The 15,254-nt window shown below is 35.6% G+C and overlaps 1 protein-coding gene across 1 annotated transcript in view; it reads left to right on the top strand.

Moving 5' to 3' along the window:
- LOC106131594 (LIM domain only protein 7) overlaps positions 1-15,254 on the top strand; it is a 146,557-nt gene that overhangs the window by 58,810 nt on the left and 72,493 nt on the right. The window lies entirely within an intron of this gene.

Below are 15,254 nucleotides of genomic sequence, written 5' to 3'. Positions count from 1 at the left end.
AAAGGTTTGTCGGAGATAATATAGTTTCAGAATAGGTATGGAAATATTCTTAAGACAACGGTATTGTAGGTTTATTTTTGAATATCGTTGAGTTGGTATCTCTTAATAAATAAGTCTCTAAATCACTTTGGTGATAGTTCAATCTGTGTGTATAATCTCGCGTATAGGCATTTATAGGTATCACGAACAAAACCTGTCATTAGTAATGCTTAAGTTTTTAGTGTCCTAGAAACCGTCTATTGTGCAGTAATTTTCTTCAATTTACTCCCATCTTGAGTGCAAGAAACATGTTTCTATTGTCAAACATTATGGCTTCGCATTAACGCTTCATAAATGTCAACTCACTACAACTGGGATATATTCTTGCAGAATTGAAATGGATATTTGATGTTCTTTAATTTGGTCGCGCATTATAACAGTTTTAGCTTCTGGAAGCTGTTAATGTGACATGTTTAGAGCATTATCCACGTCCTCAGTTTCACTTCATTAGAAGGTATTGTCTAACGCTATTTATAGGTTAGCAACGGTCATAATGTTTGTTAGCTTAGCAATCGTTTAATGCGTTGTCTTGGGCTGATTCTGAGACCATTGTTCGGTAGGATTTATGGTTTATTAGATTTATATTGTGTTGAGGTTAGGTTAATAAATATTTTGCTTGCAACTGTTCTTAGAAATCTAATCAATTTCAATCTTGGATTTCTATTGTTTATTTTTGAAAATATTCAATTTTGACTAAAACTACAAAGTAGGTATCAACATAAGCATTGATTATCGGAAGGTATTAAACATACTAAGACTGGAATATTGATATGGCCATGAAATGGTAGTAGCATCAAATTGATTCATTATGAATGATAAAATAAATGAGTATATTAAAAACACGTTCCAATTTAGTGATGTTTCGACTGACAACAATAAAATGCACATTACTCTTCATAGCAATACTCTTCATAGAAAAATTTGTAAGTGGAAAAAAAAACCTTTTGATGTCGTCATTTTGTTCTGAAAGGTAAGCAAAGACTACATCTTTCCACTGGCCACAATCCCTGGCATCTGCAAACTTCTTACTTGTTGCAAGCTCGTCAGTTTAAGGTATGGCACGAGTAGGTATTCTTAATCTGACTTTTCTGCGATTCGATCAAGGCTGTAATTTTTTTTCCATTTTAGTTTAACTAAATGTAGTTTACCCGTTATTTCAAGGGATAAGCCCTATTGGAATCAAAATATCATTATCATGTGTACATATAATAAAATATGTGGGAAAGACAGGGCCAACAGTCTTGAAAAATGAAAGGCCACGTCAGCTGTTTGGCTAATGATAGAAATAAGATTCAAATGTGTAACAAAAAGTTTATTAGCGTATCCTTTAAATGGCTTTTACGACATCCATGGAAAAGAGATGAAGTGGTCCTATTATTTTTTCTATTGGTGCCGGGAACACCACGTCATCGTCATAAATTGTCATCTAAACTTAACATGTGTGTGAATTTTGTAAAAAATCAATTACAAGATTGACCAAAACATTCTAGAGATTGCTGAACTATCAAGTTAAAAGCTTGTGATAAGATGTTGAACATATGGTAGCAATTTAAAATATTTTTTGTCCTACTTGAGTCCAGCCCTCCGCCCTTTCTGTGTTCAGCTTGACACACAGACATTTCTTTTTAGATCGAATCTTCTGATAATTGATAAGACTACATGATTTTTTTATATTTTCAATTGAATACTATTAAGATTCGTCTAGATATACATTGAATTATTATGATTGAAATTGAATAAAAAAATATGCAATTTAAATTTTCACAATAAAAATTGGATGGATCGCAAATTTAGTATGGAATAAACGCGATGTTTACACAAACATAAAAATAAGTACGTCTTCTTACGGGGTAGATAGAGTCAACAGACTCGAAGAGAATAAAACTTTACGTTAAAGATTAAGAACATGTATGGCTTAATGATATAATTGAGATTCAAATAGATGATATCGCCTTAACGAAGTTCATAATTGTAACAATCGGTGAAAGAACTTAAGCACTTACTTTATTCAAGAAATCATTGACATATTTTTTATAAGGACACACACCTTTGTATGGTCCACATAGTTGCCTCATATCACTAAACAACTTTATCTACATCCGAAATTATCAATCTAGATTATCGGGCTGCCAATTATGTATTTCTGCTCTAATAGTTTTAATTACAACTATTATTAACAATTATACCATTAGGTGAATGGCCACTCCTTATAACTGTACGGTGTAATACAGTTGAAGAAATTACATCATAAGTATAATTGAATTGGTTTGCTAAAAGGTTTTTTAATTAATTTTGCTGGTATAACTTTGTTCACAGGGCTCACTTATATGCTGGAAAAAAAAACATAGTATGTCAATAGAGGGAAATGCAAATATTTTTTTTTTTCTTATAGGCCATGATCTAGCAACCTAGTATTTGAATCTCAATCCCATCATTAAAAGATACAGCTGAACGTGGCCATTTAGAGATTCCAAGATTGTTAGTTCTGTCTAGCCCGTAAGGGATTCTTCTCAAACGATAACGATTATAGTTGTTAACTGTTCTAACGCGAGCATTCGTCAGGTAGATGACTATCTGCTTAAATTTCACTGCACGACTAAAATTGCGCTTTCTATTCTGTCATTCGGTACTATTAGCAACGTTTTGGTGGAAAATCGTGATGTGGCTAGTGCTACCACAAATAAAATTAGCATAACTGTTGTTTTAGTAATAAGAAAATTAATCTGTAACCTCGTAAAATGACATAAGTTGGAATTGAACCTCGGCCTCCTAATAAACACCGCTAAAGATGCAACCAGGAACACAGATGATGCTGTTCCAGAAAGCGATGAAAGCTCCGGTGGCAGAGTGATTAAAGTAGACGTGTTGTGGCCCAAAGTTATCAATATCAAATCCCACTACAGCCATACATTAACTGTTTTCTGAGTGACAGATATTATTTGAATGTTTACCAATGATCTTAAGTTTTGAAGACACTGAAAAAAATCTTTCAATTTTGGCATTTGAATCCATGATGTAAGCTGGGTTGGGTTCTTTCTTAGGGTCGTCCAGGTTGGCAAACGCCAATTGCTCCGCGAAACCTTCCCTTCCTACCTTCCCAAAACTAAATCGTGGTTATACCCAGATTCAAATCCATGGCGGACGCAACGTAATAAACGCTAGGATTCTGATCAAATTAGATCAAAGATCACAATTCATGACAAATCGAGGTATTTGCTTTGAGCGAGATATGAGTAGCTGTAGTACATTATATATATCACGTCTTACATCCCTTACGGGGTAAACAAAGCCGACCGTCTCGAAAAGGCACAAAGACCCCGTTCAGTACCTACCTATGTATGATAAGGTAGGCCGCTGTTAATCTGAATTTCAATTTTATCAGTAAGACACTGATAAAATTGAAATTCAGATTAACAGCGTCTCCCTTGATTTGACTTTTAATTCTAATGCTGAAAGAGATGCAGTTGACACATAGGTACTATGTTTTTCTTTACTACCAGATCAGCGTGGAAGCTAATAATTTTATCTATTATAGTCTCTTTATTATAGATAATTTGTTTGTAAGTATTAAATTTTATTTTTACTTATGTTTCTCTTAAAAAATTAACACTCGCGATGTTCCAAGAGATAAGAACATCATACGTATACTTACCATCGATCATTTTAATGGCACTCATACATCATTGGAAGTTACCACAGGCGTCGATTAATTCACTAATGAAGGGTCAACGGGCGAAAGTCAAAGAAAGCTATTTTCTAATTGATAGAATTTTAAAGTTTCACACAACGCTCATTCATGGCCATGTCCGTTGCAGCGATCAGTCGTAAAAAAATAATAAAATAAACTTTATGTTCATATATTTCCATATAATCACAAATACAGAACTTAATTAATTTTATGATGATGAAGTATTTATAGATGCTTGTTGCAACGGGATATACTTGGTCAATTAAGTCTGTGATATTGAGATAAATTGCGACAATATTACTAGATTTATTTAAGTAGTACTAACTAGCCGAACTTTTACATCAAGACATTATTCAATTTATATAGCACAACTTCTGTCACTTAGCCTGTTTCTAACAAAACATGACTACAATTGAATTTTGCCATTGAAGTGTTTCAATTGTATTCAAATGATTGAATTCAGACAAAGAACTCAGTCCACATCTGACTACACCTATCATTTGAGAAAAAAATCGCAAAAAACACAAGTCTCAACGACCTTTGGGATTCCTTCACCCTTTTCCATTCTAATTCATACATAAAACTCAGAACCGTAGAGTTGAAATTTAAGTGATGATGGAATGAAGTTAAGTCGTTTGAGAAATAGTAAGGAAGAAAGGTGGTACAAAAAATGGAAGAACAAAATTGTAGTACGGTCGACCTTGGGTTACCGTAGGCCACATTCCGGTTCTGTTTTTTGTGGGCTGTTGTGATGGATGCCCTCCCCCTCCCCCCTCAATTGGAAGTCTTTTTTTTTGAGGCGTATGTTTATTGGAGCTCTTTCCTCTTCAATTTTGCTTGTTAGATTCTGATTCGATTTTATGTGAGCAAAAGCTGATGCAATATATTTGTTAGTAGTGACTGTCATTGAAAGCCTTGTTAGTAACACATCATAGTCTATTACAGTTACTTCTTGGTTTAGAATTTCAAATGAGTACTTGACAAAATTCGTCTTGTCTTCCATCTTTTAAGAATCCATGTGGCATTAAGACTGCTATTCGTAATTGTTATGCCAAAAATGATATGACAGAACTTTATCTAGTTTATCCTGACCCATGGCTTGAAGCACCCAGCTGAGAATGTAACCAAGAAGACGCCATGGCGACAGACCATGAATGAATAAATACAACAAACAGTTACCTCAAAAACGGTCCTAGCAACGAGAAACTAAGAGTCCAAACATGTCCCGTGCACATTCCTCCCATATCTCGTAGAACTTGACTGGCAGTAACACCAAATAGGGTAACACCACATGTCGACTATTGGTATCTTGTCCTGGCCGAGCCATATGCTTCTGGCGAAATTGGACCTCGACGACATATGGCGTTTAACCTGTTAAATAAATTACCAGCGAGATGAGCATGCTAAGTAAGGCGGAAATATTGTCATGTTTCTGTTGTTTTCGCGACCAACAATAAGTTTACTTTGATGAGGTTTAAAGTTAGAGAAAAAGTTATTATCGCACTGTGTTTATTGAAACTAATATAATGTAGATTCATTCATAAACTAGTTAAAAATTTATTATAGCTACTACTAAAACAATTTTTTTTACCAATACACGATCCTACAAAAATTTGGGAACATTATTCTCTTTTATAATAAAAAGATGTGTAGTTTTTTTTTATGAAAAGCAACAATGACAGCATTATATTCTTAAACTTTATGGGTTGTTTGACCTTTGCTATCTTTTTAACGTCTCTGTGGCCGATGAACCTTCGGATTGGAACGTTTACGTCCAAAAGATGCAAAAAAGGTTTAGCCTCAGAAAAGTGGAAAGTTTTTGCAGCCTGTGGTTGTGGATTGCTTAGATCATAAATTGTATGCTTAGATTGATCAACTTAACTGTAATTATAAGGCTATATTATTTGTTTTTTTATCAACCTTTCCGGTGAAAATTCCTGAACTTATGTATATGGCTATATGTATGAAAAAGTGAAAAGAGGGCTGTTGTTGCATAGTCAGCTTTATAAAAACTAAGTATGCAGCTTTAATTTGAAGTATATGATCAAAATTGACGCATAAAACTAAATACAATAAATAGCTCCATAGTAAAATAAGAACTACCCAAAACACATTCCAATGAAAGCGAACTACCACTACAAATTGCATAACCTAGCTAATTAACTATAGGTAGGTAAATGCGCGCGTGAACACGAGAGGGAAACCTGGTGAAAATACTTGTTTGCCTGCGTTTTCTAATAAACATAGCGATAAGAAAGCTATTATTTAGATGGAGCATTATTTATACGGGTAAAGGTACCAGTAGTATCATATCAATACGGGTTAGGTTTACCTGCAACGTTGCGGAGGTCAGATGGGAGTCGCTTCGTGTAAAAACCGACCTAATCTGGGATCCATGGTCAAAATCATACCCCGGGCTCCTCCCAGAGAGTTGAGGATGCAACCGGGACTCAAGTCAGGAGAAAGAGGACTCGTATTCTGTGATTTTAATGAAGGTCAAGTTTACGTGGATCAAGATTTTAAATCGAATTGCAAACACATCGCCTTGACTTAGACAATCTGTCCAGATGAAAAATCTGTTTTTCTTTGTTTCCAGACAATCATAGAATCTTAACTTATAATTTACTAGAGGCCACCTGCGACCTCGTCCGCGTTGTATCAATCCCGCGGGAACTCCGGGATAAAATATATATAGCCTATATGTTATTCTGGGTCTTCAGCTACCTACATACCAAATTTCATCGCAATCGGCTCAGTAGTTTTTGCGTGAAAGAGTAACAAACATCCATGCTGACATCCTGACATAGTCACAAACTTTCGCATTCATTAGTAGGATTCATCTTAATCGTCTTCATTTCAGCCTTAAACCGATATTATCGGTCATAGGCCCTCTAGAAACACGATCCCAATCGCGTATTAGTTAAGTAAAGTTTACGCAAGTGCCGGTTCGACACCCGGCTCACTTTCGTTGGAATTCGTTCCGGGGAATTGCTTTAAGGAGTGTCCAAAGCGCCTCAATTGCTTGCGATTGGGACAGGTCGCTTTTAGTGAAATAGAAATCAGATATATTGGGCAACGTACTTACATAGCTATAGCACAGGTTGTTAAAGGTCTGCTTCCATCAAAACCTTCTTGTCTATCTTATAAAGATAAGATTCTTCTTTTAGACGATGGGCTAGCAACTTTTCATCGAATTTTTATCCTATCATTAAGCCATACAGCTGAAAACATGGCCTTAAAGTATTTTCGGGACTAAGTTCTTCTACTCCTATTTTTACCCGTACGGAATCAAGATGTGACAGGTATGTTTGTCACCAAAGTTTGCGATCCGCTGAAAATTTCATATAAAGCATATGTTACGTGATACTTACATTCATACATATAATCACGTCTACATCTCTTGCAGGGTAGACAGAGCCAACAGTGTTGAAAAGGCTGAAAGGTCACGATCAACTTTATAATGGAATTAAGATGAACGGAAAGAAAGTTACTTGATGTGGAAAAATATCGTAAAATTTAATGGTCGGTACTCTTAAGTCTTTTTAATAATAGTACTGTTAATACACAAACATATAAATATAGAGTACGGTATCCTTGATAATTTCACTCTCAATCTTTAAATACCTACATGAACTGCTTACCCAATGCGACATCGCTTGAAAAATAGCAGTATCTTTCAACAAAAACTGTATCATAACGGATTTCTGTCGTCACTGCAGTCCGCCGTACTGCTTTTTGTGGCCAGTTGCCGCTTCGTGTTATTGGAACTTCGTCAAATCTTTCATTCATTGATTTGATTTGGTTGTTCGAGAAATTGATTTTAATTCATTTGGCTTTTGTAGAACTGAGGCTGTGTGCTCGAAATATTATTAATTTTATGAAACATCGTTTATTTGTTATCACATTTTGTTACAATTATTGTTTATTCAATTAATAATTGTAGTTGTTGTTAGTTCTTGGAATATAATTTACACTAGGTAAGTACCTTACCAAATCGTCAAACTGGTACTAAAAATACTATTGGTACTAATATTTTTTTTTTATATATTCGTAATCCTAGTTCCGGGATCCGCTATTTCAACATTTCTCTTTTCAGTTTTTTCGACATCCTAAATTTTAATACCATTAGCTGGCATGTCCATACTATTTAATCGTCTTGCATCAACTCATCGTGTAATAATCATTTTGACATTTGAGAAAATCATACTTAGTAACCATTACTTATCATCTGTGAATCGATGACTCAATAAATCGATCGAAAGGTTCAAATGAATCGATTTTTTATAATCGCTTGCACTGTATTACGTTACGATGGCGCTCATCGAGAGCAATAGTTGAGTAATGTGACGATCTTAGTGTGAGATTAATCCGTTTTTACTATGTTTTTTGCAGTTTCCACAAGAATAATTTGCAAATACGGTTCAGTGTTTACTTGGTGGAAAGTTAGCCATCGTATTTTTATTTTGTTATCTGTAGTAGCTTGTGGTGGTGTCTAGCAGAATATCTACATTGTAAAATGACAATATCACTTAAACCTACATACATACATAAATATTTAAAATCACGCTTTTACCCGGAGGGGTAGGCAGAGACTACATCTTTCCAATTGCCACGATCTCTGCATACTTCCTTCGCTTCATCTACACTCCCTTCATGCAAGCTCGGTGGTTTTGGGTACTCTTGACCTGACCCTTTGCCAGGACGTCCTTAATTTGAACAAGATACGTTCGTCTAGGCCTTCCCACTCCGACCTTGCCATCCACACTCTCTTTCTATATCTGCTTTCATTCATCCTGTCCACATGACTAAATCATCTTAACATATCCTTACTGGTACCTGTATCAAATAGCAGGTACCCATCGGCGCGTCTTGTGTTTAAAATAAAGCTTGAAAACCCGATTTTGAACAAATAGTGCCAACATAATGCTTAAGCATATAATAAAAAAACATATCCTTACTTAAACGTCTTGATATAAAAATACCATAGTTAGTAAATAGTCAAGATTGTTAAACGCCATAGTAGCAAAACGTCTGGATCTACCTACTTCCATTTTCCCCATGCTTGTGTTATTCTCTCCCTTATACTTACTCTACGAAAAATATATACCACTTTCAGCTTGTACTGTGGTACTACTAATAATGGGAGAGTTGATTAAAGATTATAGTAAATAGAACAAGCCAATTATCAACTCCCTAGCTTCCGTACCATAGCACGCGTGACGCCATTTTTATCGCGCGAAAAACTATCGCTGTTTCGCTTTTTATTATGACTTGAAACGGGACAGTAATAGTTTTTCGCGCGATGAAATCTGTGTCGCACGTGCCTTAATACAGAGGCAGGTAATAGATAGATTTTGCTTAAAGTTTCTTTTTGTCGTCATATCATTCTTTTGTCGCAAAAAAGTATCTATTGTTGCAATGTACAACTATGTACGTACCTATAATATAATATAACATCTGTAACGTGTAAATCAATCTCTTGATTAATGTCACACTAAACTTTAAATGTCACACGAAAAGCAATCAATTATGTTAATATTTTGTTTTACAAACATGCAGAATTAATTGACAATTGACCTACTTCATGCCTGATAAAACACAATTTTGTTACACAAAAAGGATCTTGTTAACAATAGTGAAAAAGTAACACAAAACCTATCTTTACTTGTATAAGTGTTAAGATTTCGGCGTATTATTTACTACAATCAATGCTTTTTTCCTTAAAATTAACGCACTTTTGTATTCTTTCCCTTTACGCCAACACAAAGCGACAATTATAACATTTACCTATAACATGCTTGTTTAAAAATACATACATATAGTCCCGTCTATATCCCTTGCGGGGTAGACAGTGCCATCAGTCTTGAAAAGTCTGATAGGCCACTTTCAGCTTTTTGGCTTGATGATAGAATTAATAATCAAATAGTGACAGATTGCTAGCCCATCGCCCAAGAGAAGAATCCCAAGTTTATAAGCATATCCCTTAGTCGCCTTTTACGACATTCATGGGAAAGAAAAGGAGTAGTCCTATTTTTTTTTTATTGGTGCAGGGAACCACACGGCGCTTTTTTTTTTTAATAATTGTGGTAATAACTAGTATGTGCATTATTTTACCTATATAACTTGTGTTTTATTGTTTTCTTTCTCCTATTAAATTCACCGTGTAAAACACTTTCAGTTTCGTCGAATCTTAAGGACACTAAATCAATAAGCTTTATGCTATGTTCCAAGACCAATTAAACTTACTTGCTGTCGTCAAATGTATTATCCATTCCTTCACAGTTTGCTGTAAAATGACCCAGAATGGACTATCTCAGTTCACCTCTAGACACCTAACCGTGTTACGCAGTGTATTTATAAGCTAAGTGTGTTATCTGTGATATATACCATAAATGTTCATATCACTCATGATTTATTATGCATCTATATATCTTGCAGTTTGAAGAACAGTTTCATATTTGAGATGGGTTATTCCTTATGCCTGTTCTTGACCTGTAGTTTAGTGAACTGATAGTGCAGCTTTATATATCTTCTTCTTCTATATCTATATCTATTGTTATTATATATATAAAAGCGAAAAACACTCACTTAGGAATCACGAAATCTCGAAATCTACTGAGCCAATAAAGATGAAATTTGGCAGGAAGGTAGATTTTAATTAGGAGGGATCCACAAAGAAAGGATTTTTGGAAATTCTATTCCTAAGGGGGTGAAATAGAGGTTGAAAGTTTGTATGAAACGTAATTTTTAGTGTGGTTTACGCGGACGAAGTCGCGGGCAACAGCTAGTGTTTTATATAATCTGGATATACTCTTAATGACGACACAATGAATCCATTTAGTTCGCTATTCTGTGAAAATCTGTTACAAAATTAACTCTCCCTCGAACAACACCAACTCGCTTCATCTCCTCACTTGGAGCATTAAAATCGTCGCGTTCACCACAAACTTGTCCAGCGCCATCTTACATTACCAGCATATGTTACTGGACGGCCTCGATTCACCCTCGTAGGTATACAAGCACTGATTCTTAAATGTCATCTGTATAAAGACTTATACGAAGTGTCGGAATTGCAATTATTTTTTTTTTCTTTGTCTGAGCAGTAATGCGATATGACTGAATTAATTAAAGTCGGATTTTACGGTATGCGCACTGCGCAGATCTGAAACAAAGGGATATAGTATATGTTTCATTGCCGCGTTAAATGTCCACATAGCAGAGTGCTATGTCGGTCTTCTTTGTGTGTCTTCGCGTTATTGAAATATCTTTCAGACATAAGGTAAATACTTATGTGGTACACACATATATATATATATATAATCACGTCTATATCCCTTGCGGGGTAGACAGAGCCAACAGTCTTGAAAAGACTGAAAGGCCACGTTCTGTTGTTTGGATAAATAATACGAACCTTTTACGACATCCATGGCCAAAGAAATGGAGTTGTCCTAATCTTTTTTCTATTGGTGCCGGGAACCACACGGCACACTCTTATGTGGTAGACAGACCCAATCGTGATATGATTCGACAATGGAAGTTGTATATGTTTTATGTTCCCGTTAAAAGTCGACATAGCAGAGTCCTATGTCGGTCTTCTTTATATGTCTTCGTGGTATTCAAAAATCTTTAAACATATAGTTCATACTTATATATATGTTGTTTATATGGTAGGCAGACCCAATTTATCTATCATCATATGATTCTATGATGAAATTGAAATTCAAAGGTCACAGCTACAAGAATCCTTAGTTTAGCCTTTCCCTTGATATACTTTTACTATCTGCTCGGGGGAGTAGGAAGCATTGAAAAAAAAAGTTTATTTACCATCGCAACGCAGAAAAGTGATTGCAAAGTGGTTCGAATACATACATCAATAGATATTCCTAATCACGTCTTCATCCCTTACGGGGTAGACAGAGACAACTTTCTCTCTCGCCAAAACTTAAAAACTACGTTGGCTTGAAGATGTAATTGAGATCTAAATTATGGCAGGTTTTAAGCCCATCGCCTAAAAGTAGAATCGCATGTTTATTAGCCTATCTCTTAGTCGCCTTTTACGACATCCATGATAGAGATGCAGTTGTCCTTTTCTAAAGTGCCAAGAACCAGACGGCAGGCGATAAGGCATACAAACAAATGACTCATAGATAATGACTAACTTCTTACCTTTCTTAAATAAAAAGATATAGTAATTCTAAGAAAACCTTTATTAACTTTTAGTGTGATGCGTCCTACGCAGATGTTCTGGGTGGTCTATGTTTAAAGTTATATATGTGAACCAACAGATGTTTTAGGTAATTATTTACATTAATGAGTTAATTATAACAGGGAGGTGCCTGTATTTGTAAACAATATAAATTTAGACGTCATGTGTAAAGATGGTAGGAATAACTAGTGTAAGATCTTACACTGAAGAACTTAATTAGTTTGTTTGTTTGTAAATATGTACATACAAATAATCACGTCTATATCCTTTGCGGGATAGACAGAGCCATTAGTCTTGAAAAGACTGATAGGCCACGTTCAGCTGTTTGACTTTAAGATAGAATCGAGATTTTGATTTAATTTGAGTTTGTACTTTAAACTTTGTAAATAGTACTATTATTAGCTATTCCTTGCGGGGTAGACACAGCCAACAATCTCAAAAAGACTGTAAGGCCACGAGATTCAAACAGCGACAGGTTGCTAGCCCATCGCAATGAAAAAGTATATATATACTTAACAACTCATCTACGAATATATTATAACGAGTACCAAGACACAAAAATTTACACAGACATTACATTCATACATACATATATTCACGTCTATATCCCTTGCGGGTTAGACAGAGCCAACAGTCTTGAAAAGACTGATAAGCCATGTTCAGCTGTTTTCTTAATGGTAGAATTGAGATTCAAATATTGACAGGTTTAGCACAGCGCCTGAGAGAAGAATTATTCCAAATACATATAAGCTAATAATGAAGAAGGTATTTTCCTTTGAAATCAAAATTATGACCCCCAAAACACAACACTAACACCTAGTCATATTACTACATAGTATAAATTACCAGTGCATACGAGTATAACAGTACCTACTCCCACATATTGCTTTGCATAATTGAATGTCCTTGCTTAGAAATATCTACGTAAGTAAAAAAAAAAAAATGGCCGACACATCTACCAGCAAACAGCCGAAACCACATAATGGATTTCACTAGAATTCTTCTTTATCCTGGTATTAATTCCGGTTTCATCCCCACCTCTCTGGAGAGGAGCCTGGGGTGTGCCTTTAAACATGACCCTGGAATGGGTGAGTCAGGTAAGAACCTGACTCACCCATTCCAGACTGGGCTTGTGTAAGAAGACAAGCCCAGTCTGACCTTCGAAACCTTTATTTAAGCTATTCACCTTTTTTGTATTTAGTTTTATAAAAGACTTGTACGGTCGCGTTCATAATTGCAGTCATAGTTCGCAAAACTTTATAGCTTGCAGTCACCGCTGTCACTCACACATTCACACAAATAACACAATAAACAACAAGCGGTGAAGCTTGGGTAACGCGCCATCAAAAAGAGGGTAGTGTAAAAAGTCGCCGCGCAGCGGCCGTCGTCCGCTTATCAACACAGCGACACGCCACACAGCGGAGATCCATGGTGGAACAGTACGAAAATAATGGATTCATACCGACCAGAACATTTGCGGAACAGTTCGACACATCAGTGGTTACTGTTCGTCGAGTTTGCACCGTGAGGGACTACACCACAGACACCCAGCAAGAAAGCCGTATTTATCCGAAATAAATAAGCAAAAACATTTAGAATTTGCTTGGCAGTATTTGGATTTTGACTGGAAAAAAGTTCGTTTACGTCATCGCAACATTGTAGGCTTCATTTATGGCGTAGAAGTGCAAATCGGTATGAAGAAAAAAATATTGTGCCAAATATGGAGTCTGGACGCATATCTGTAAATATGTGGGGTTGGATGAGTGCTGCTGGACCTGGGGAACAGGTGTGGATAGCAGGACGCGCTACAGCTGCTCATAATGTGCAAGTGCTGGAAGAAACCATGTTACCAACTGTGCGGTGTATTTATCCGATTGATGATATGCCAACAATATAAATTGTGCAAGACAACTAACTACCCTGTGCATCGAGTCCATATAGTGCGTGAAAGGTTCTGCCAGTTTATATTAAAACTACTTATTACTTAGATAGTATTTTAAGGACAGCTTCAATATCTTTTCTTTATGAAAACGAATAATTAAGCTGTAACCTTAATAACAGGAGATAAGTAGATGATACAATTAGTGTAATATGCTATATGTATAGCTTTATATATATAATCATCAATATGTAAACAAAAGTATAGGTAAACTGTTTCAATAAAATTTACTAATTTTAATTATTGAATGTTTTATTTTGCTCCCTCTTGTTTAATATTTCTTGCTGATTTCCGTGTTTGAAGACACGGGTATTGTAATTCTTAGATATCAGTTAGTTAGTTAGTCAGTCAGTTACTTAGTTCAAATGGCACCTTGAAACATTAAAAATTGTCAGTAACACAATTTTTTTTTTAAATCGACAAAAAATACTTGAATAACTTCGGAATCCAAGTAACGCTAGTAACTAGAACAAGCGAGTGTGAGCAAGCGAGATTATCTAATATATCTTAGATCTCACTTGCTCATACGAATTAATAAAATTGCTACCCAATAACTTTCAAAGGAACCACTACCTATGTTAGGGTCGTGTGCAGACAAACTTTCAACCTTATTGAAATGATATAAGTCTGGCAGTCGCAGACTTCCCTCTATAGGCAAATCTTATGCAAATAATAAGAGACGACGATATCTCGATCGACAATTATCGGGCCCAGTTCGGCCATAGTTGATTACCGTCTCTTTCTGTTTTGTTATGTTATATGTCATAGAATAATAAACTGTTTTACTTAGTAATCATTGGTATTAAAGACCGTATTCATTTGATGGAATATTTATTATTTTTAAAGATGCATGTGTGTGTGTATCTAGTGGAACCACAGTGCACGCTATTTTAACCCGTAAGAATTTTAAAACTATGACTGCAGATATGAACGCGATCGTACATACAAACATATAATCACGTCTATATCCCTTGTGGGGTAGACAGAGCCAGAAGTCTTGGAAGACTGATAGGCCACGTTCAGCTTTTAGGCTTAATGATAGAATTGAGATTCAAATAGTGACAGGTTGTTAGCCCATCGCCTAAAAGAAGAATTCCAAGTTTATAAGCCTATCCCTTAGTCGCATTATACGACATCCATTGGAATGAGACGGAGTGGTTTTTTTTTTTATTGGTGCCGGAAACCGCACGGCACCTGAAAGAACAACAATAACAGCATTATGATTACTTAATGGTTGATCAATGTTTCAGTAGCTATGTATTTGATTCACTTTCCCTTTCTGTGTCAAAGCCCTAGAGTTCGTTCGTTAAAAATAGATCAGTTATAAATAAATTGCATTCGGAACGGTTCGACTGGTACGTTTATTTTTCACTGCAACCCAC

This window comes from Amyelois transitella, chromosome 20 (assembly GCF_032362555.1).
Source record: "Amyelois transitella isolate CPQ chromosome 20, ilAmyTran1.1, whole genome shotgun sequence".
Lineage (NCBI taxonomy): Eukaryota > Metazoa > Arthropoda > Insecta > Lepidoptera > Pyralidae > Amyelois > Amyelois transitella.
This window is presented reverse-complemented; position numbering and strand designations above follow the sequence as displayed.